The sequence below is a fragment of the Phascolarctos cinereus genome, unplaced genomic scaffold, assembly GCF_003287225.1.
Source record: "Phascolarctos cinereus isolate Bilbo 61053 unplaced genomic scaffold, phaCin_HiC Scaffold_2;HRSCAF=192, whole genome shotgun sequence".
Classification (NCBI taxonomy): domain Eukaryota; kingdom Metazoa; phylum Chordata; class Mammalia; order Diprotodontia; family Phascolarctidae; genus Phascolarctos; species Phascolarctos cinereus.
In genome coordinates this window covers 8640560-8663582 of record NW_027555625.1, presented here as the reverse complement: position 1 = coordinate 8663582, position 23023 = coordinate 8640560, and positions in this window count along the sequence as shown.

Below are 23023 nucleotides of genomic sequence, written 5' to 3'. Positions count from 1 at the left end.
GCCTTCAAGTGGCATATTCCGATAAGCCCATCAAGATGCCCCAAGATCAAGGTAGTTCGTGTATTTATGTTCTCTCAAAATCATATGTTCATGAGCCTTCACTAATATCTTGTTCATTTGTTTGTTTGTTTTTTCCAATAGACCATAGGATATATTCAATTCAAAAATTATTTAATGAAGTATCCTAGTAAGAAACAGAAAAATGAACATTTTCTCTCCCATAAATGGATTCTGTTTCAATGGGAAGAGTGGACACAGAAAACCTCTTCATGGAGGGCTACATGCAAAGTGAAAATATGTGACCAGGGCACACGTATGTAAGGGTATTTCATAGGCACCTATGTCTTCTGGTAATTTCATTGCAAAGAACACATTGTTTGCTTCTCCTTCGGGGTTTCAAATGATCACTGCTGAACAGTCAACAAAGCACTGCACTGGAAGTCAGCAAGATGGGGTCAAGTCTTGCATCAATACTTCATGGCTCTTTGACCTGGAGCAAGTTACTTTTAGCCTCACTTAGATTCAGTTTTCTTGTCTATAAAATTGGGACAGTAATAGAATCTACCATACGAGTCTCTTGTGACAACCAAAAGACAAAACACACATAATACATCTCGCTAACCTGCAAGCTCTCTATAAATGCTGGCTATGAACAATTGAAAAGGGAAAGGAATAAACATTTATTAAGCAGCTACCATGTACCAGGCACTGTGCTTTACAAATAATATCATTTTATTTTCACAAGAACCTTGTGAGTTAGGTGTACTTATTATCCCCATTTTACAGACACAGATTAAATAATCAATAATGGTAGTAATAACTAGTAACAACAACAACAACAATAACAACAATAATAATAATAAAACAGTTCTTGGGTGGTACTATGGTTAGTACCAGGTATGTCTTTTCTGAACATGTGGTTGTGAAGCAGTTTTCTGTGTCCATTATCTACCTTCAGCTAGAGGTTTCGGCTGAATCATTTCTTCATCCTGATTGGATGAATACTGGGATGTGTCATTTCTTTATAGAGCACAGTTGAGAAACTTAAGCTTAAATTCTTTTCAGGAGTGAGTTCTGTTCAAATACCTAGGATCCAACACAGCAAAAGTCCTTAATGTTTTCTCCTACATAAGAAGAGTTTATCTATTCTCAGCATTTTGGATGTAACATGTTTTTTTCTCTCAGGAAAGTCCTCACTGATGGCACGCACAGAATGGAACACAGTACACAATCTGGAACCTGTATTGTTCAATTGTGTTCTGATCAGGGCAGTATACAGCTGGGACATCTCTTCCTCCTTTGTGAAGAATATACGCTCTCAATTACACTAGCACAGATAGCATAAGTTTTTTTCTTCTTTTAAATTTTTATAAATTATATAATTTTCTTCTGTTTTCAGTCCCCTGAACTCCTTTGCTTTTGTTTATTTACTTGTTTGTTTTTCACATGTCTAAATCAAGCCACACTTGCTCCACCCTTCCCTTTATTTTTCAAACCCAAATCTAGGATTTTATATCCACATTTACTAAATTTCACAATACTATCTAGTTCTAAGTCATTCCATTAGCCTGTTAAGATCACCCTTGGTAAAACAAATTTAATACTAATGGTTATTCAGATAACTCCCTAATCTATACATATAGCAGCAATTCCCTCGCTGAACTATAGAGTTTATAACCAGTGGCTTGTTGGACATCCCCACCTAAATGTCCCATTAATATCTCAAAAGCAACAACTAATAACAGAACTCAGTTTCTTCCCCTTGACTTCCTTTTGATAGCACATAAGCCTGGTGAAGGCAGGCTCTATTTCATTGTCATCTTTGTATCCCTTAGAGCCTAGAACAGTTTTTGACTGGTTGATGGATTGATTCCAGCCTCATCTCTGCACCCATACCTGCTGCTCCAAGCTTTCTATATCTGTAGAGTACCTACCCATCCTTCTAGTGGCCCAGGGTCATAGCATCACAATCATCCTTGACTCTTTATTTGCTCTTTCCCCACCCCTTGCCCCTATCTGAATCAATCTATGAAATTATTAATTTATTTATTGTGACCCAAATAGAGGAAAAAGTCTTATCCTGGGAATTCAGAGAGGTCAAAAGTTGTAGCTGCCCATTCATGGTTTTTACTCATGAATTCATTATGCCATGCTTGTTCACAAGGAGATATGGCTGTAAGAAACATATAGTCTCCATCCTGATACTTTTGGTTTATGACTAAAACAATGGGACTGTTAGGGTGAATCTTTGGGTCAAGGGAGGCAAGCACACTCTAATTTTGAATATTCAACAGGAAAGACCTAGAAGGCAGCAGGTGGAGGAACGCTGTTTCAATAACACTTTAAGAAGCACAAGGTGTACAGAGGCAAATAGGGTGGGGCTAGGGGATGGAGTAGTGAAGGGAGGTAAGCAGGAGTGAGGAAGCGAAGGACGAGAAGAAGGGACACAGAGAGTCATGTGTGTAAGCATGGATCAGAGTTAGGAGCATTCAGGCAGCATGCACCCTTAGCAGGTAGAAGCATGGGGCAGGGGCAGTGACAGAGCAGAGAAGTTAAGGGTCCCATTTTTATAGGGTTTTGGAGAGGGGGATAGACTAACACTTCTCCATACCTCCTTAGTCTTAGCTCATTGACATATCCACATCATCTCAAAGCTAACAGCAACACCTTAGGATTAATTCATTAGCATGACATTTTGCTAGTGTTTTACCAGTTTTATTGCACGTGTCTGAAGCTTATCTGAGGCTTACAGACCAGAGGCACTTAGCAGGACTGAGGAGCTGTTACATTAAGGCCTAACAGCTCCCCCTAATTTAGCACAAAGTCTCAGGATATGGTTTTAGTTAATTTATGAGAAGTTACCAGTGGCTCCTATGCTCCCCTAATTTATGAGACCATTTGCAAATAACTGTTATGCTCCTTAATTTATGGGACAGTTTGTGACTTTTGTGTTTCCCTTTGCAATCTTACTTCCTACTCTTGTTACCTTATACTAGCTGCTTATAAACTTACATATACTACCTGGGAGGAGAGGCGGGGGAAAGGATAGTAAAGGGGACCAGAAAAAGATAAAAATTCAACATAAAGCCAATTAATACCCAATTCTCTTTGATTCTCCCCCCCACATCTTTCTCATTCTTCCCCAACTCTTCACTTGTAAAGCAATAACCCTAGTTATGGCCCTTATCATCTCTCACATGGATTATTGCAATGATTTAATAATCGGTCTGCATGCTTGTAGTCTACCCCTCACTAATATATCCTCTATGCTGTGTCCAAAATAATCTCCCTAAGTCCTGAATAATAGCTGTAGCTAGTATTTCTATTGGAGAAGGAAATGGCAAACCATTTCAGTATCTTTGCCAAGAAAACCCTACAAGCAGTTATCGATATGTTATGATCCACAGGGTAACAAATTGTCAGACACAACTGAATGACTCAGCAGCAGCAGCAGCAGCAGCAGTAGCAATTACATGATGCTTTAAGATTTGCAAAGCTTTAAATATATTACTTCATTCTCACAATAACAGTGGGAGGTAGGTGTTTTTATTTACCTCCATTTTAGAAAAAAGGAAATGGAAGCTGGCAGCAGTCAAGTGACTTACCCAGGGGCACACAGCCACCAAGTATCTGAGATTAGATTTGAACTCAGCTCTACCTATTTCACCACCAGGTACTTAGGCTTGACTTTGCAACTTCCCAGCTCAAATTGCTTTAGTGAGTAGCTCCCACTTTTTCTAGGATTAAATTCAGCCTCTTTACCCTTTCACCTGCAGCCTGACATGAGCTCCCTCCCACTTGCCTTTCCGCATTTATTTCATAACTCTTTCAGCTAGTCCATTTCACAGCAATATGAGGATCTGCAGCTCTGTGTGCTCTGGTGCACTTCTTTCTCGTCTCAGCACATTGGAATATTGACTTCCTTCATGATACAGTTCCCGCTCCACCTCCTCCAAGAAGTCCCCCTTCAATCTTCCCAGGTGATTATCTCTCCTTCAATTTCCCCTCTTTATGCTTATTTAGAAACATTTTTGTTTTAGGAACATATATTTCCCCAGCAAAATGTGACTTCCATGAGGGCAGGAAGGACCATTTACCTTTCAGCTTTGTAGCCATACCATACAAATAAAAGAGGGCCTTGAGTGTAGAGTAATGCTTTGCTTCCCACTCTGTTTAGTTTTGGGTAATTCGTTCCTCTCTGCTCAACTACCAGAATATTCATTCAGACCCTCATCGTGTCTCACATAGACTTGTATTGGAAGTAAGGTCTTCCTTACTCCAAGACCAGCACTCTATTTTTTAAATAAATTTATCTATTTTTATTTTTTATTTATTTTATTTTCTCCAATTACAGTTAAAACAATTTTAACTTTTTTTTAAAGTTTGGAGTTCCAAATTGTATCCCTCTCTGCCTCCTTCTCTGTCCTCCTCCTTCCCTCAGATATAGGTTATATATGTGCAATTATGTAAAACATTTCCGTATTAGTCATTTTGTAGAAGAAGACTTGAAAAAAAGAAAAAGAATGAAAGAAAGTGAAAAATAGCCTGCTTCCATCTGTATTCTGTCAATATCAGTCCTTTCTCTGAAGGCAGATAGTAGGCTTTATGATTAGTCCTTTGGGATTGTCTTGGATCATTGTATTGCTGAGAAGAGCTAAGTCATTCACAATTCTTCATTGCACGATGCCGCTGTTACTGTGTACAGTGTTCTCCTGGTACTATTCACTTCACTATGCATCAGTTCATGGAAGTTTTTCCAGGTTTTTTCTGAAATCATCCTGCTCGTTATTTCTTAAAGCACAATAATATTCCATCACAATCATATACCACAGTGTGTTTAGCCATTGCCCAGTTGATGGGCATCCCCTCAATTTCCAATTCTTTACCACCGTGAAAAAAAAAAGAGAGTTGCAATAAATATGTTTGTACAAATAGGTAAATTTCTCTTTTGTTGTTATATCTTTGAGATTAAGAACTAGTAGTGGTATTGTCGGATCAATTTTTGAATGTTTTATAGCTTTTTGGGGCATAGCTCCACATTTCTCTCCAGAATGGCTGTATCAGTTCACAGCTCAACAACAGGATCAGTATTCAATTAACAAAGCCCTGCTGCAGCTCAGATCACTCTTCCCATTTTACCTATAGGCAAACTGAGGCTCAGAGGGATTAAGTGTTTTTTTGCCTCTAGACACAAAACCAGGAAGTTCTGGAGCCGAGGTTCAGATCCAGGACACTTAATTCAGCATTACTCTCACCACTACACCCCATAGTATGCTGCTCTTCAGGGCCCAAGCCAAAACATGGAGCTTAGATTCTGAACCATGGACTCCTAGAAATGCAATATCATCCCACTCGAATGTAACCCCTTACAAGCACATTTTCTTTTCCTGTAAACCTGTCACCATGAGTTATTTTGTGGGGACAGTCTGTTCAGGAGTATTCATTGATTACCTACTATTGGGAAATGGAATTTTTATCCAATATAATCATACATGTAAAATTCTATCCTATACAATCTGTAGCTGGTATGAGAAAATGGGTGTTTGTAGAGAAGCAAGTACATCTCAGATTTATGTAGAGCCACAAGAAGAAGAGGTGGCCATTGGCGGGGCACAGTTTGGGTGTTCTGGGAGTCCGTGCTTCCACATTCATTCCTTAATCAGGGCTTACTCCGTGCCAGCCCAGTGCTGGATATTGAGGATATAAAATAAAATCAAACAAAAAAGGACAATCCTTGTCAGTAAGAAGCTTACATTCTTTTGAGAGGAGGGGTGTGCACAGAAAAATAAAATACAAACCACATACAAAATAAACAGAGGGGATGAGCCAAGATGTCAAAGGAGAGAAACACTCAGCTCAGTTCTGACAACATTCCCCTCCAAACAACTTTAAGATGACTCAAATACAATTCTGGAGTGACAAAGCCAACAAAAGGTCATAGTGAGGCATTTTGACAGCCCAAGACACCTTAGAAGTTCTGATAGAGAGATCTATAACACGGGGGAGGAGGTTGGCCCAGAGCCCATTGGGATGAAACACTAGTGGTGAGACGAGATGGTGTTGACAGAAGAAGCAGCAGCTTTGAGCTTTCAAGGCAAACACAGTAAGGGGACCTGGGAACTGGTCAGAAAGAGATTACAAGGTACTTCTGTGTGCACACATTGGGTGCAGGGGCAGATATTAACAACTTTATTGCCTATAATCACTTTGGGGTCATAGTTCAAGGACAGAGAGAAGCTCTTTCCATAAAGTGGCAGTCCTGACAGATAACTGTTTGGCAGCTCCATTACCTATATTCACCTCTGCGTCATAGCTCAAGGGAAGTGAAGAGCACTTTCCATGGAGAGAGAGGAAGTCCGGAGGGGTAGTATCACTTCTGATATCAAGGAATCAGGGACTCTGAAGAACAGTACTGTTTGGAGTCCCAAGGGAGGAGGGACCCTTCTCAGCAAAGCATATCACAATCACAAGGGATCAAAGGCCCTTCCTGGGAAAGAGCCAGAGTTATGACCAAAAGAGCACTAATCAGATCTCTCCCCAGGTCACACAGCCTTGGAAGCAGCAAACAATTCCCAAACCAAAGAATTAGCTCTGAAAACGGCAGTGAGAAAAAGCCCAAAGCCAGACACAGCTACCCTGTTTTCTAAGTTCTTAAAGAAAAAAGTGTATTACAGAAAGAGATGAACAGTAAAGCTATAGTAGTGAGGGGCCACAGCATTGCACTCTTGGAAACAGATAAATCTAACCATAAAATAATAAAGAAAGAAGTCAAAGAGGGGAATAGAATTCTAGAAAAGTTAGATATAGTAGATGTGGAGGAAATTGAATGGAAATGGAAAAGAGTATGCTTTTTTCTCAGCTGTACATGACATTTTCACAAAAGCTGACAATGTATTGGGGCATAACAATCTCAGAACCAAATGGAGAAAAACAAAATCTGAAATGTGCTATTTTCAGACCAAAACACAGTAAAAATTACATTTAATAAAGGGCTATGAAAGCAAAGATTAAAAGCTAATTGGAAAATAATCAATCTTAAAGAGTAGGGCAAAGAACAAATCATAGAAACAATCGATAATTTCGTTAAAGAAAATGACAACAATGAGACAATATTCCAAAAATTGTGGGATACAAGGAAAGCAGTGATTAAGGGAAATTTTATATCTCTAAATGTGCACAGCAATGAGAGTGAGAAAGGAGAGGAGAGGAGAGGAGAGGAGAGGAGAGGAGAGGAGAGGAGAGGAGAGGAGAGGAGAGGAGAGGAGAGGAGAGGAGGGGAGGGGAGGGGAGGAGGGGAGGGGAGGGAGGGAGGGGAGGGGAGGGGAGGGGAGGGAGAGGAAATAAAGCAGATCAATCGATTGGGAATGTAACTAAAAAAAAACCTAGAAAAAGAACAAATTAAAAATCCTCAATTAAACATTAAAATGGAAATCATGAAAATTAAAGGAGATATTAGTACAATTTAAAGTAAAAAGTAATACTGAATAAGTCTAGGAATTGATTTTGTTTAGAAAAAGCAATAAAATAGATATAGTATTGCTTAATTTGATTTTAAATAAAAAAGGATACAAAAGGAATCAATTGAAAAAATATAAAAGGAGGCAACCAGTAGTTCCAAATTTCAAACTAAATTACAAAGCAGTAATGGATCAGCGGAACAGATTAGGCCCACAATACAGAGTGCTAAAAGACTGTAGCAATCCAGTTTTTGATGAACACAAAGATCAAAGCTTTTGGGGTAAGAACTCAACATTAGACAAAAATTGCTGGCAAAATTAGGAAGAAGTTTAGCGCACACCAACATCTCACACCAGATAGCAAGACAAGATCAAAGTGCATAAATGATTTAGAAATGAAGAGTGATATCATAAGTTAGGGGAGCATTGAAAATTTTACCTGTAAGATCTATGGATAATGAAAGAGTTTGTGACAAAAAAAAAAAGAGATAGAGAGGATTATAAGAAGTAAAACATGTAACTTTGATTCCGGGAAATTAAAAGGTTTTGCATCAAGAAAAATAAAGCAGCCAAAATTAGAAGGAAAACAGGAAACTGGGGTGGGGAGAAGGGATTGCAGGAAGTTGCTCTGATAAAGGCCTCATTTTTGAAATATATTGGGAACTGAGACAAATTTATACAAATAAGAGTCATTTCCCAGTTGATAAATGGTCAAACAATTTAAACAGGTAGGTTTCAGAAGACAAAATCAAATGAAAAATGTTCTAAATCACTACTGGTTAGAAAAAACACAAACTAAAACATCTCTGAGATACCACTTACCACCTACCAGATAGTATACACATGAAAGAAAAGGAAAATAACAAATACTGGAGAGAATGCTGAAAAATTGGGTCACTAATGGACTAGTGGTGGAGTTGTGAACTAGTCCAACTGTTCTGAAGAACAATTTTGAATTATGTCCAAAGGGCTATACAACTGTGCATACTATTTCATCCAGTAATACTTCTATTAGGTCTATATCCCAAAAAAGATCAAACAAAAGGGGAAAAGACCTATTTGTACAAAAATATTTGTAGCATCTCTTTTTGCCATGGTATACAACTGGACATTGAGAGGATGTCCACTGATTGGAATGGCTGAACAAGTTATATTATATGATTGTCATGGAATACTCCTGTACTATAAGGAGTGATGAACAAGATGTTGTCATAAAAACCTGGGAAGACTCATATGAACTAATGCAAAGCGAAGGGAGCCGAATCAGGAAAACATTGTATACAACAACAGCAACATTGCATGATGATTGACTGTGAAAGATTTAGCTGCTCTGATTGAGGAAATAGTCCAAGATAATCCCAAAGGATCCACAATGAAAAACACTGTCTTCCTCCACAGGGATAACTGATGAACTCTAAATTCAGACCAAAGCATATTTTTCTTTATTTCTATTGTTTTTATTTTTAATTTTTGCAATATGGGTTAATATGGAAATGTTTTGCATGATTTCACATGTATAATCAAAATCAAAATGTTTTCCTTCCCAAGAAGGGAGGAGGGGTAGGAAGGAGGAAAAGAATTTGGAACTCAAAATTAAATAAAAAATCATCATTAAAAAGTTATATGACTAAATGTTAATATTTAACAAAATAAAAATATTTTTTAATTTAATTTAATAATAAATAAACAGAAAATAATCCTGGTGGGGGACATCACCAGCCACTGGAAAGGCATTATGAAGGAAAGACTCCTCTTGCTGAGACTTGTAAAGAACTAAGATTGTAAGAGGCAGAGCTGAGAACTGAGCACATTCCAGGCATGGAGGAAACCTGTAGAAAGTCTGAGAGACAAAAGACCTAATGCCACACCCAGAAAACAGCAAGTGGGACAATTTGAGTTGAATATGATAAATGAATGGGAGCAATTTACAATAAACCTAGAAAGATGTGTTGGAGCCAGATTATGCACAATGTTAAGTACCAAAGAGGCATTCGGCTTTAAACTGAAACAACAGTGAGTCACTGAAGCTTCTTGAGCATGATCATACCTATGCTGTAGAAATGACAATTTGGAAGCTGTATTTAGTGCCAGAGAGGGGAAAGACCAGAAGCAAGGAGACCAGGTTAGAGGCTGTTGAAAAAATCCAGAGAAGAGGGGATAAATGTCTGAAATGCGGTGGTAGATATATGGACAGAGAGTAGATGATGCATGGGAGAGAAGTTGTGGAGATAAAATGCATGGGTTAGAATTTAATTGGATATGGGGGGAGAGGCATGAATGAGAGAGAAGGAAGAGTCCTTTGCCACCTGGTTGTGGACATAAAAGAACCTCAAGAGTTCAAAGAGACCTTGGAGATTAATTAAGCCAACAGGCTCCATAAAACAAGAGAAGTGATTTACCAGTAAGCACACAGAACTCTTAGCTAGACCCAGGTGTGTAAAATGAGGGCACTGGATTGATTGAAGTTTAATGTCTTCTCCAGTTCCAAATTGAAGGCTTTGTAATCACTGATAGGATGTGAGTCAGCAGTGGTCGTTCTAATACACTTTCACAAACACATCAGGCTGGATGAGTTTCAAATCCATTGTTGACAATAATCACTTACAATGAGGGAATAGGAGGCAGCAGGTATTTCAGAATTTAAAATGAGTATCTCATAGATGGCAAAGGAAAGGTAAGTGTTGACAGGCAACAGACAGCCACAACGAGTAAATTCTTCCAGGTTAGAATTGAAATTACTCCACAGCACTTTCACAATTGGGCTCCAGGGTAGCTTTCTGAGATTGTTACACATCAGTCTCCACCTCCTTTATATCTCAGGCAAGACTGGCCTTCTGGTTGTCTCCAGGACATCGTTATCCCCTGCCTGTCTCCTATGTTTGGAATATATTCCCTTCTCTTTACCTTACAAGCATCAGAGTGTAGAAGTCAAGAATCACAGGGCTAGAATTGGGAGGAACCTCTGAGTTCTCCTCATTCAACCTCTCTTTTTGCAGATAAAGAAACACAAAGTTTAAGTGACTGGCCCAAGGCCATAAAGGAAATAGAAAGTTGAGATTCAAACCCAGAGACTATGAAACCAAAGTCAAGACTCTTAACATTGTACCTTGTCTCCTTCAGAAGTACAAATGAGATAACGTGTACAATGTGCCATAAAAATGATAGTTAATATTATAAAGCCGTGAGAATCATTACATCACTTATCTAAACCATCTTACAGGGCATGGCATGGAACTGTCATATTACTATGACAATGACAATGTTTTTTTTCCTCCTCTTCCTCCTACCACCGTTAACACCACCATCACTACTACTACTTCTCCTCTTCCCCTTCCTCCTCCTCTTTATCTCCCTCCTCCTCCCCTTCCTCCTCCTCCTCCTCCTACTACTACTTTTTCTCCTACAACTACAATTGTTGCTGCTAGCACCACCACTGCTAATAATCTCAACAGCAATCGCAATAATCACTAACATTTATATAACATGTTATAGTTTACATATATTATCCCATTGGATAATAGACATATAATAAATATTTAGTGATAATTGGCTCCATGCCTGGAAAACTCTCCTTCCTCATCTCATTCTCCTGGTGCTTCTGATGTCCCACCTTCTGCAAGAAGTCATTCCCAATCTCTCTTAATCTAAGTGCCTTATCTCTGAGATTATCTCCAATGTATCCTGTATACATCAACTAAGTTAACATATGTAAAATGCTTTGCCAGCCTCAAAGCTCCCCATAAGTGCTAGGTATTATTATTAATAATACAAGTAGAAATGATCTTTGTACTCAGCTATTTGTATGTTGTCTTCCCCATTAGACTGGGAGCTGCCTGAGGGCAGGGGCTGTCTTTCTATTGCCTTTCTTTCTATCCCCAGCACTTAGCACAGTGGCTGGCACATAGCTGATGGCCGGGGACAAAGGGTCCAAGTCACCTAGGGAGTCACCAGCAGAGCCAAAGCCCCAAGGCAGGTCTTCAGTCTCCAGGTGCAGTACTTGACTGCTAGATGTGAACAACCTGACTTTAAGTGGCATTCCTTTCTGTTTCCCCCTTTCATGTGGTTAGTTTTCTGCTGTCATCTACCTAACATATTTACTTAATAGAAAAATGGTTTTCACCCTTTGAAGGAAACTTTATAAATTTTTTTTTAAATTCTTAATTATAACTTAGGAGGTCAATAATATGATTAGCTAGAAGAGACAAATGCTAAGCAGCTGACAAAACATTGTGCAACCGGGATACCACAAACAGATGAAACCATTTCTCGCTGCAGGAGGAGGTTGAGGCCCATTTCACTCCCAGTTTCCAACTACGTATTTCCTTGACTACAACTGACTTCATTAGAAATGTCTGGCATTAGGTCCAAGGTGTACTGGTAGATGTTAAACAACAGAGTCCCCCCACAACCCGCAAAATATATGTAAGATGCACTTTTAAGTTTAAAATGTTATTATTATAAGCATGTTAAATATGATTTTCTTATATCTAGACAATCCATCAAACAAGAAATCAAACCCTGATTTGGAGCATTTCCCGATTCCTATGTTATATATAAATGTTCACAATGAAAATTTAACTATCAGCTCTCCAGTACAAACTGGTTACAAAACACTGATGGTCTTGCTTCTGTTTTTACTTCTGAGTGACTGGAGTGTGGGCTTTAGGACAAGAGAAAAGCAAGAACAAGAGCCAAAGAAGGAAACAGTATCACATTTAATTACATTTAATATTGCATATCCCATTTAAGTAAAGACATCAAAGCTTTATAAGAAGTTGCTGCATGCATAGTGGCTACATCCCAGCAAAATTGTCTCAGCACATGGGCTAGGTAGCCAACAGGCCTCACACCCATAGTGAATTAGTGGGATATTTACCTCAAGCCTGTGAAGCCTTCCCCTGGCAGAGTGAGTGGACGAGAGCAACTTGTTCCAACAAACACGAAGGCGGCTGAAGCAGGAGCTGAGGAGGGCTTAGAACTTGGTCTGAGATCAAAGTTCATGCACTGAATCCTGGGCCATCACCAGTTGTCCTCACTTTGGCATTGCCGCTGGACTTGGATGACTCTGGAAGAGAGAGTGAGGTGGACAACTCTGTGTAACTCTGCCTCTTTGAAATCCAATTCACGTGTGAGTCCAGACATCATCCTGTGATGTCACTGGTCCTCTTCAGAACAAAGGACAAATGACTAATACAACAACAACAACTATAATGTTTCTAAAACACTTTGATCCTCACAACAATTCATTTTACAGATGAGGAAATAGGCTGGGAGATCTTAACTTACTCTCCCAAGGTCACACAGCAAGTGTCTACGGCAAAATCTGAACTTAAGTTTGGTGACTCCAAGGCCAGTGCTTTGGCTAATATACCACCCAAGAGCCTCGATCATCACCTGATTTGGGCATTGTATATTTGCATGGTAGATAGGACAGTGAGCACTTCTTATCCCTCTTTAGTCACAGAATCCTATACTCAATAACATTTTTTCCCTTGAACCTTAAACGTCAAGAGCAGCATCTAAATGCAAGCACTTGTATCTTGCTCAGGGGATGAGGCGGGGGGTGTTAAATGTCACAAGTAGCTCCATCATCCCTATTTCTCAGTGGACTTGCCCACGGTAGGAGGTGTTTCCTTGGCCACCAGCTCATATATATGTATTGCACCCTGAAATCATAACTTAGAGTAAAGGGACATGGATATGCATTCTACAGCACTTGTTACCTGAGGGCCTTTCACAGGGCTTGGAGTAGAAAGAAGCTGACTCAGAAAATCTCAGATCACATTATCCTTTCCCTTCATGTACTTGTTTCTACCTCTGAATAATCTTATTTTCCTTCCCTCCTCTCATGTTCGGGACCTCATGACCACACTCTTGGACTCTTGACATAATCTCCTAATTAGTCTCTGTAACTCAGTTGTCCAAGTTCCACCCCTCCAATCTATCCTCCATTCATTTGCCAAAATGGTGCCCCTGCTGGTATGACCATGTCACTCTCTGGTTCATTTAATTCCAGTGTCTACTATTAGTCTAAGATTGAATATTAACCCCTTTGCTTGGCATGTAGAACACTTCATAACCTGGCTTCATCCTCCCTTTCTGAACTTCCATTTTATTCTCTTTCATGGATGTAATTATAACACCCACCTCCCAGGGTTGTTGTAAGGCCCAAATGAGATAACATTTGTAAAATGCTGAGCACAGTGCCTGGCACATAGTAGAAACTTAATAAATGCTTGTGTCCTCATCCCCATTACACTATTATTCTGGACCACCCAAACTGGCCTTCTGTCTGTTTGTCAAACCTGGCACTCTAGATCCCATCACCAAGCCTTTACCTAGGCTGCTTGCCATGCTTGGAATGCACTCCCTTCTCATTTCTGCCTCTTAGAATCCCTATTTTCTTCAAAGATCAATGTAGGTACCACTTTCTACATGATTCTTTTTTCTAGTTCCCAAAGATAAAAATGCCTTAATCACTTTCCCCATACCTTTTTGTGTGTATTTTTTCTATATTTTTTACATACCTATACATTTACATATCCCCTATGTGACTCACACCTCCCTTAAAAAAAGAAAAGCATTCTGTTCTTCAGATGAAACATCCCCATTTTCTTCAAACAAGCAGGACTTTGAGGACCTGACTGCCCACCTCTGCATGCCCTCCCTTTTTAAATTCCCTTTACTGCATTACAATAGCCTTTCTAAATATGTTTAATAGGAATGTATATGTGTAGCCTATATCAGATTGAACACAGTCTTGGGGAGGGAGGTGTGGAGGGAAGGGGAGAAAGTGTAAAACTCAGAAACTTATGGAAGTGAAGGTTGAAAACTAAAACATAAATTAATGTTAAAGAAATTTTTCAAAAATGACCTTTCAAAAAATGTAGGGAATAGGACTGAACATCAAATCCCAAATACTGTCCTGACCAAGGCAGCATACAGTGAAATAATGTCCTTACTCCAAGATCCCATGAATTGTTAATGCCAACCACATTACACTGTTGTCATGAGTTGAAATTGCAGCCTACTAAAACTCCTGATTGTTTTTTTGTTCCTAGATGAACCACAGAAGCATGGCTCCCCCATGATATAACTATGAAGTTGATTTCTTAAACCCATACATGGGTTGAAATTTATATGCCTCCCTATTCAATACCAGTTTATTAATTTTGCCCTCAGATGTTCAATCTGCCAGGTTTTGCAAGGATCTCTGTTCCCATTCAGTGTGCTAGATATGTTTTATCTGGTGATTTTATAAGGATGTAATTCATGTTTTTCTCCAAATCGGTGGTTAAAAATATTATAGAACTCAGGATCAAGCATAGATACAGAGTCACTCCAATCTTCCAAAATGGCACTGAATCATTCATGACTATTCCTTAAGTTGGGTCATTCAAATAATTCCAAATCCATCTAACAGTATTACCATTTACCACCAACTTCTCCGTGTTTTCCACAAGAATATTATTTGAAACTTTAACTCTGTGACCCCTTCTACCCCTGTGGTTCCCTGCCCTCATTGATGAGTTCCTCAAGGAACTGCCATTTTGAGGGAGTCAAGACCAGGGCTAGCTTTTCTGGATTTCACCATTTGCTTCAACTGCCTTCTCCCTTCACCCCTGCGACCCTTCTCCTACTGGTGAGACCCTTCTTAAATTTTTATTTTGAGGAAGGGACCAGATCAGTCATGCTTCATTGTTTGGACTTTGCCACCTTGCCTGGTTTGGGGTACATTCTTCCCCACCAACTTTTTAGCTCCTTCTTATGTTTTTCTATTAAAATTGCAACCTCCTTGAAGGAAATGACTATCTTTCTTTTTGTTAGTATTTGTATCCTACTATGCTTGGCACAGAGTAGGTGCTTAATAAATGCTTATCTATTTGAATTTGCTTTGCTAAAATATTGGTAAACTATATCTACAACATCAGCTAATCTCCCACTATATCTACAAGCCTGTTTCCTTATCTGTAAAATAGATATAGGAATATTTACCCCACCAACCTTATACTGTTATGATTTTGAAAAGCATTTTGACAACTGGAACATAAGTTATAATTTCTAATACTAAAGGCAACTTGGTGGCACAGTGGATACAGTACTTGTATGGGTAGAAAAACCTGAGTGTCAGGTTTGAGTGAGCCCCTAACATATTTGGGCTGGGTGAATACAGTTTAACCTTAACTCCAAATACACATGCTGTCTGACTCAGTTCCCTCATCTATGAAATGGGGACAAGAGCACCTACCTCCCAGAGTTGGGTGGATAAAATGAGATAATTGTAAAGTTCTTTACAAACCTTAAAACACCTTTGTTAATAATGGCAATGATACTGATATCATTATTATTACTCACTCCTACATTTCATAAGCCCCCATTTCATTTTAACAGTAGCCCTTTATTGAAATTCTTCCCAGTTCTTCTTTCCTCATATGAAAGGGACCCAAGAAAATAGCAAAATCATTTTTATGTTTTTGTGGGGCCATACAAAAATTGGGCATCTTGATTAGTGTTTGGCCAAAAGTTTCTTTAATTAGCTCTAATTTACTATCCAAGCACATCGTTATTAAATCTTATTAGAATGAGTCACGGTACACTCCAGATTAATGTACAAGATAGGAATGAGATTTCAGGGATGGCAAAAAAAGAAAAACCCTCAAAACTGGACATTCAGCCAAGAGGCTCGTCTTTGCACTACAGAAGTTTGCCAGTGCTCAGGGAAAGGCTTTTAACAAATATAGATTGTGCCCAAAGTGTCCCTGGCCTGTATTATTGAAAGGCTCTTGAATCTAATTCTGAATCCCCTTCCAGTTCTTTAAAAAGAAAGTTCTTTCAGCCTTACACCCAAACTACATCTTCACTCACTTGTGCCCGATAAGAATAGTTACCCAAAGGAGTTTTTTTTAAATCAAGGAATGAAATGAGGTTTTAGAATTTCTGTTCTTCCCCTCCTTTTTTTTTCTCATTTTAAACTTAAATATAAACCAAAAAAAGAGGAATAACATTACCATATACATAGCAAGACCTAAGAGATTCAGTGTCAAACAGTAATTGTGCTGGGTGGGGAAATAGTAAACTTCTGTTTAAATTGACATCAAAAATATTTGTTTGGATGTACTGATATCTTAAAAATGAGAAGGGCTGCGTCATCATCATCAATGATGAGGATGATAGCTAATGTCTAGAAAGCATTTTAAGGTTTCCAAAGCATTATTATCATCTCTGTTTTACCAATGAAGAAAATGAGGCAGAGATAATTTAAGTCATTTGCATAGGACGACATTGCTATCGAGCAGCTAGGTGGCAGAAAGGAGAGAGTGCTGGCCTGGAGTCAGAAGGATCTGAGTTCAAATCCAGCCTCAGACATTTACTAACTGTGTGACCCTGGACAAGTCACTTAACCTCTATTCACCTCATTTTCTCATCTGTAGCATGGGGACACACCAGAGAAGGACATGGCAGACCACTCCAGCATAATTACCAATAAAACCCTATGAGCAAATCCATGGAATCCTGAAGAGTTGCATAATCGACCGACTAAACAATAGTACTGCTGGTAAATATCAAAGGGGGGATTTGAATTCAGATCTTCCTGATTCCAGATCCAGTGCTATACACTGTGGCGCCCACTGCCTGGATCTAGTTTACTCGGTACCTGAGCAAGAATCCTCACTACAACCTTCCTTACAAGTGGGCATCCAGCCTCTGGCCCTATAATGAGAAAGAAACTCCCACATACTGAGGCATCCCTCTCCATCATGAAGCAACTCGAATGCTTTGGCTAGAGCTTTTCCAGTCATCAAGCCTAATCTGCTCCGATTGTCACAGATTTTCGTCTGTTCAGCATGGTAGCATAAAACCACTGATCTGGAGCTAGAATGGAAATTAGAGGCCAACAGCCCCCTAATTTTGTGGATTAGGAAATTTGCATAGAGATTAAAGAACTTGTTCAGGGTCAAGCAGCTCGTATTCCCTGGGATTTGAACCTGAGTCTTCCTGACTCTAAATCCAAAGCCTCATCTACTATATCATTCTTCCTCAACTAGTATCCATTGCTCCCTGCTCTGCCTTCTGGATAAGAGCAGAAGGCTAGATTTCAAAGAAATTTGGAATTGAAGGAGACATCAGTATCCACCTATTCCTATTCCAACCTCATTTACACTATGACCCCAAAGTGACCATCTAACCTTTGCCTGAAAATCCTCAGTGAGGCATCATGATGTTATGGAAAGAGAAATGAATGTGAAGTCACAGGATGTGGGTGAAATCAACATTCCCCAAACTAATTTGTCTGTGGGAAGAATATTTTGGTGTTTGAAAGATTTTGACAGGACTCATAAATTCTGGTCTGGGAAAATCTGTTGCTACACAATATCCTGCGGATAAGGGAGGTATGAGAATGGTTGAGAAATTTTGGAACAAACCATTCAAAACAACTTATTTTTGTACAAAAAATGTTATCACGTTGAATAAATAATTCTGGTATAGTCATAATTACAGAAGTGATATATGGAAGAATATTGAACAAAAAAAATTTATAATATGATAAAATATAGTTACATAACTTGAGTTAACATTTTCCTCAATCTAATAAAACAACAGGCACTTCATCTCAGGCCCTTCTTGGATAATTTTTTTCCTGAGACTACTTAATCCCTCTAGGACAGTACTTCCCTCAAGGGCTTTCCAATGGCAATAACTGACAGAAGACATATTCTCCCTTTGATCAATATTCCAATTCCTTCAGGAAATGACAAAAAGTAGGTATTGCACTTAGGTGGATCATTTCTAAAATTTCTAAACATGAGGAGTGTCTGCTTTGACACCCTTATCAAGGATGCCATAATCTCAAAAGAGGGAGAGAGAGGTCAGTATTTATAGACATTTATTCTACTTTTATTTTTTTAAATGGGAGTGGGGGAGCAGATTAATAAGATTCAAGACATTTCCAGGCCTTTGCATCTGACCCTCTTTTGGCTTCTTTGCATGCGGGACCTTTATGTCACTTCCTGCACAGATCTCTCTGCTTTCCCCATCTCTGTTCTTTTTGGCATTATCCCTACCTTCCTGATAAAAACATTTGGGACAGTGATGTGAGGGTCCAAGTGCAGTGATTCTGTGTTGTCTGATGCTGATATCCACTTATTATAGTCATCTTTGGGGACACTGATCATTTTCTTGGTTTGTTGTCATCCTTCCATTTCTATAATGCTGTTGGGATGAGTTTATTTCAGGATGTCCTGCCAAATCTTTTTTAAAAAGTAATTTTATATTACACTTTTTAAAAATGTTTATTTTGCCTCATTTCTCAAATTAAAGAGAACTGAGTCAAATTTATAAAAATAAGAGCCATTCCTCGACTGATAAATAGTCAAAAGACATAAACTGTTCTGAGACAAAGTAATCAAAGCTATCCACAGCCATGTGAAAAAAAATGGTCTAAGTCACTGTTGATTAGAGAAATGTAAATTAAACAACTGAGTTAACATCTCATACCTATCAGATTGACTAATATGACAGAAAAGGAAAATGACAAATGTTAGAGGAGATGTGGGAAAATTGGGACACTAATGTACTGTTGGTGGAGTTGGGAACTGATCCAGCCATTCTGTAGAGCAATTTGGAACTATGCCCATAGGGTTATAAAACTTTGCATACCCAGAAATTCCACTACTAGGTCTGTATCCCAAAGATATCCAAGATAAAGGAAAAGGACCCATATGTACAAACATATTTATAACAGCTCTTTTCGTTGGGGCTAAGAATAGGGAAATTAAGGGTATGCCCATCAACTGGGGAATGGCCAAACAAGATGTGGCTTATGATTATGATGGAATATTATTGTGATGTAAGAAATTATGAAGGGGATGATTTCAGAAAAACCTTGAAAGACTTTTATGAACTGCTGAAAAGTGAAGTGAGCAGAGCCAGGAAATTATTGTACTATAATATCACTTATATATAGAGTACTAGCTTTAGGATTCTCTTACTGATACTCACAGTACTGAGTTTGTAAGTCAAAGCAGCTGAGTTCCAATCCTAGCTCTTCCATTTACTGCCCATGTGACTGGGATGAAATCAGTTCATCTCTCTCATCCTCAGTTTCCTCCTCTATAGAAAGAGGGCTCATAACCAGATTTCAAAGGTCAGTTCTTATTCTAAAGCTTCTGTTTTGTTTTCATGTGACACCGCAGAGATTCCACAAAAACCAGATATGGAGAGGCAAAACTAAATCAACCTGGCTTTCTGCTTAGCAAAGCTTAAGCCACTTGGTTATCAGGAGTGGTGGCTTTCAGTTTTGCTGTTTGCTTTCCCCTACATGTAGGAATGAAGATTTCTGCACATGACAACAAGTGAGTGGAGTGATGACCTTTCCTAATAATCTGAGGTCAAAAAAGATGAGGGGCCAAGAGACCATTTAGTCTGACTCCAGTCATGTTGCAAAGGAGGGAACTGAGATCCAGTCAGGGCCAACCAGGAATCCTGGAGTTCCCATGGATGCTAGTGAGAGACTGGAAATTTGAATTGGGGTTTGGGTCCTATGATATCATATCCAGTCTTCTTCCCGGTCCATCATGGTACATGGAGGGGATAAAAGAAATCTTCCTAAAGAGTCTGTTAACATCTTCTTAAAGTAGTACAAAAAATTCATAGGTGTGCACGTATATGTACATGTACATGTGTGTACTTGTATATTTATATTTATGTGTATGTGTGCATGTATATGTGTATATATGCATATGTACATGTACATGTATAGCAACAGGGTAGTTATAAAGAAGACATACTACTAGTCCTGGTGCCATTTGACTCTATGGTATGGACTTTAACAATAATAACTCACTGACCTCCCCCCTGCAAGACCGAGACACCTTTTTCTGTGCTTATGGCTTCAAACTGTCAGTGCCTCAGACCCTTAAGAGGTAGCCGATCCCTTTATATCCTGAAATAAAAATGAAAGGAAGCTGGGCAAGTTGGCCTGAGGCTTGGGAGCTGAATGGGTCAGGTGAGCCTTTGTGGTCGGCAGCCTCTGAGCCCCAATCTGGGCACATTCAGAAGCCTGTTGGTAAACTCATTACAGTCTCTCTCTGGGGCCTAGTTTTAACTTTATTGCTTCTTCTATCCAGCTCCATGTAGCTTCGAGCTTGTGGGTAACACATAATATGGACCTGGGGAAGGAATATATCTTTGTATTTCAAGCATGAGCCCAGGTAGGTTAAGAGAGGATCATGATCAGGCTGGCGTTGGGGAAATATGTATTTCAGCCCTAGTAATTCTTGAAGACCGTTGAATAAGTATTGGTGAGGAGGGGGTTCTGATCACAGGGCTAGCAAGACTCCAACGAGAACCAGTCATGATGAGCTAACTTTACTTCTTTTTTCTACAGGCTTACTACTTAAATAAAGAGGAACTTCCATGTGATATAAAAAATTGATCAACACTCTTTATACCACATTTGAGACTTCCAGTTCCAAGAGAAAGTTATCTATTCATTTTTGAGATTCTTTTCCTGTGATTCAGCTGATTGGTGAATGAGTGCATGCAAAAGCTCCATTTACCCATCATACCTACAGGCTGGCTTTATTTTCACACACCAAACAAACCATCCAGCCAAACCCCTGATACAATGTACCATCTGCCTAACATCGCATCACTCATTCCTCTCCAAAACCACAACCCCAGCGAAATCCCCTTCCAAGGTCAACTCTCCCCTCTAGGTGTTGTCTTCTTCTATTAGAATGTATGTTCCTTGGAGGCAGGGATACTCTCTCTCTCTCTCTCTCTCTCTCTCTCTCTCTCTCTCTTCTCTCTCTCTCTCTCTTCTCTCTCTCTCTCTCTCTCTCTCTCTCTCTCTCTCTCTCTCTCTCTCTCTCTCTCCTCTCTCTCTCTCTCTGACCCTCCAGTGATCAACACAGTATCTGACCCATAGTAAGTGTTTAACAAATCTGATTTCATTCTTTCATTTATACCTTCTGGATTTGTGAATCTGTTGTAATAGTCTTGTCAATGACTAATCTCCTTCCACCAAAACATATCAACACTTATTCTTCAACTTATAGCCTTAGAGCACAGAGATGTGTGGGATGTGTTCAACACCACACATTATTATATCATCTTTATAGACACCATTACCATTACCATCATCAATTATTCATATAAGTCAATCAATTGACATGAATTAATTAGGCATTTACTATTTGTCAGTCACTGTGCTGAGCATTGGGGATATGAAAAAAGGCCAAACATGATCCCTGCCCTCAAGGAGCTTACAATCTAGTAGACAGAGAATGTATAAGCAAAAAACAAGATATAGGGAGGGTGAAGGAAAGGTCATCTCAGAGGGAAAGCAATAGCTGGAAGACAGAAAGGCAGACTGTATTTCTAGTTGAGCTGAATGAAGTCTTATAAGTCTTATAAAATCAGAGAAGTCAACCACAGCACAGGTGTCTCCACCCCAATGCTTCTACATTCACTGGAAACCCTCCAACTCTAACCCTAAATGTACTGGTCCCTTCTCCACCACCCCCCGACTCCGGCCACTCTCCATAGCACAGCTGCATCTGGAGTTCCTGGTCAGCAGAGGTTCCCTAGATGTTCTTCAGGTCAGAAGGCCACCTCCCCTCACAGTCCGGAAGTAAAAGTGCCTGTGGCTGGGGGAGGCAGCCTCCCAGACCAGCTAACCCCAGGGCTTGGCTCTAGTTGTCTAGCCTGGAGGTATTTACTCTTCACCTGGATCAAACCTCAGGCCTGGGATTTTCCTTCAGATCTTCTCTGAATGTCCCAGGAAGACCCCTGTTCTGCCCCTAATCTTATCTATTTTCACCTCTCTACATTCACCCAGAGGCTATGTTTTAACTATTTTGTGGAGAAAAATCTTGAAAGTATGAAATTTTCTGGCCTACTCCACCATCTTCCCAGAATCCTCTGCTAAGCTCTTTACAATTATCCCATCTGATCCTCACCACAACCATAGGAGGTAGGTGCTGTTATCATGCCCATTTTATAGATGAGAGAACTGAAGCAAACAGAGATTAAATGACTACCCCATAGTCACCCAGCCAGTAAGTATATGAGGCTAGATTTTAACTCAGGTCTTCCTGAATCCAGGGCAATCACTCTACTCACTGCACTTCCCAGCTGCCTAAGTGGGAAGAAGATGAAGAGAGCTAATGCCACAGAATCACACATTATGTGGGAAGGAGTATGGAGTAAGAATACAAGAAAAGTCAATCGGTGTCCAGTTGTGAAGGGCGTTAAAGATTAAACAGAGAATTTTATATTTGATTCTCAAGGTAATAGGGAGTCACTGCAGTTTATGGAGTATTGAATATCATGGCATGCTCAGACCTACACTTTAGGAAAATCACTTTGGCAGCTGAATGGAGGATGGTATGCAGACATATGTGAAGCAAGGGGACCACCCAGTAGGCTATCACAAGAATTCAGGTGGCAAGTGATGAGAGCTTACACTAAGAGAGTGGCAGTCAGAAAAAGAAAAGATATATATATATATATATATATGGAATAACCTTGATTTTATTAGATTAAGCCTATTAAGTGCTTTG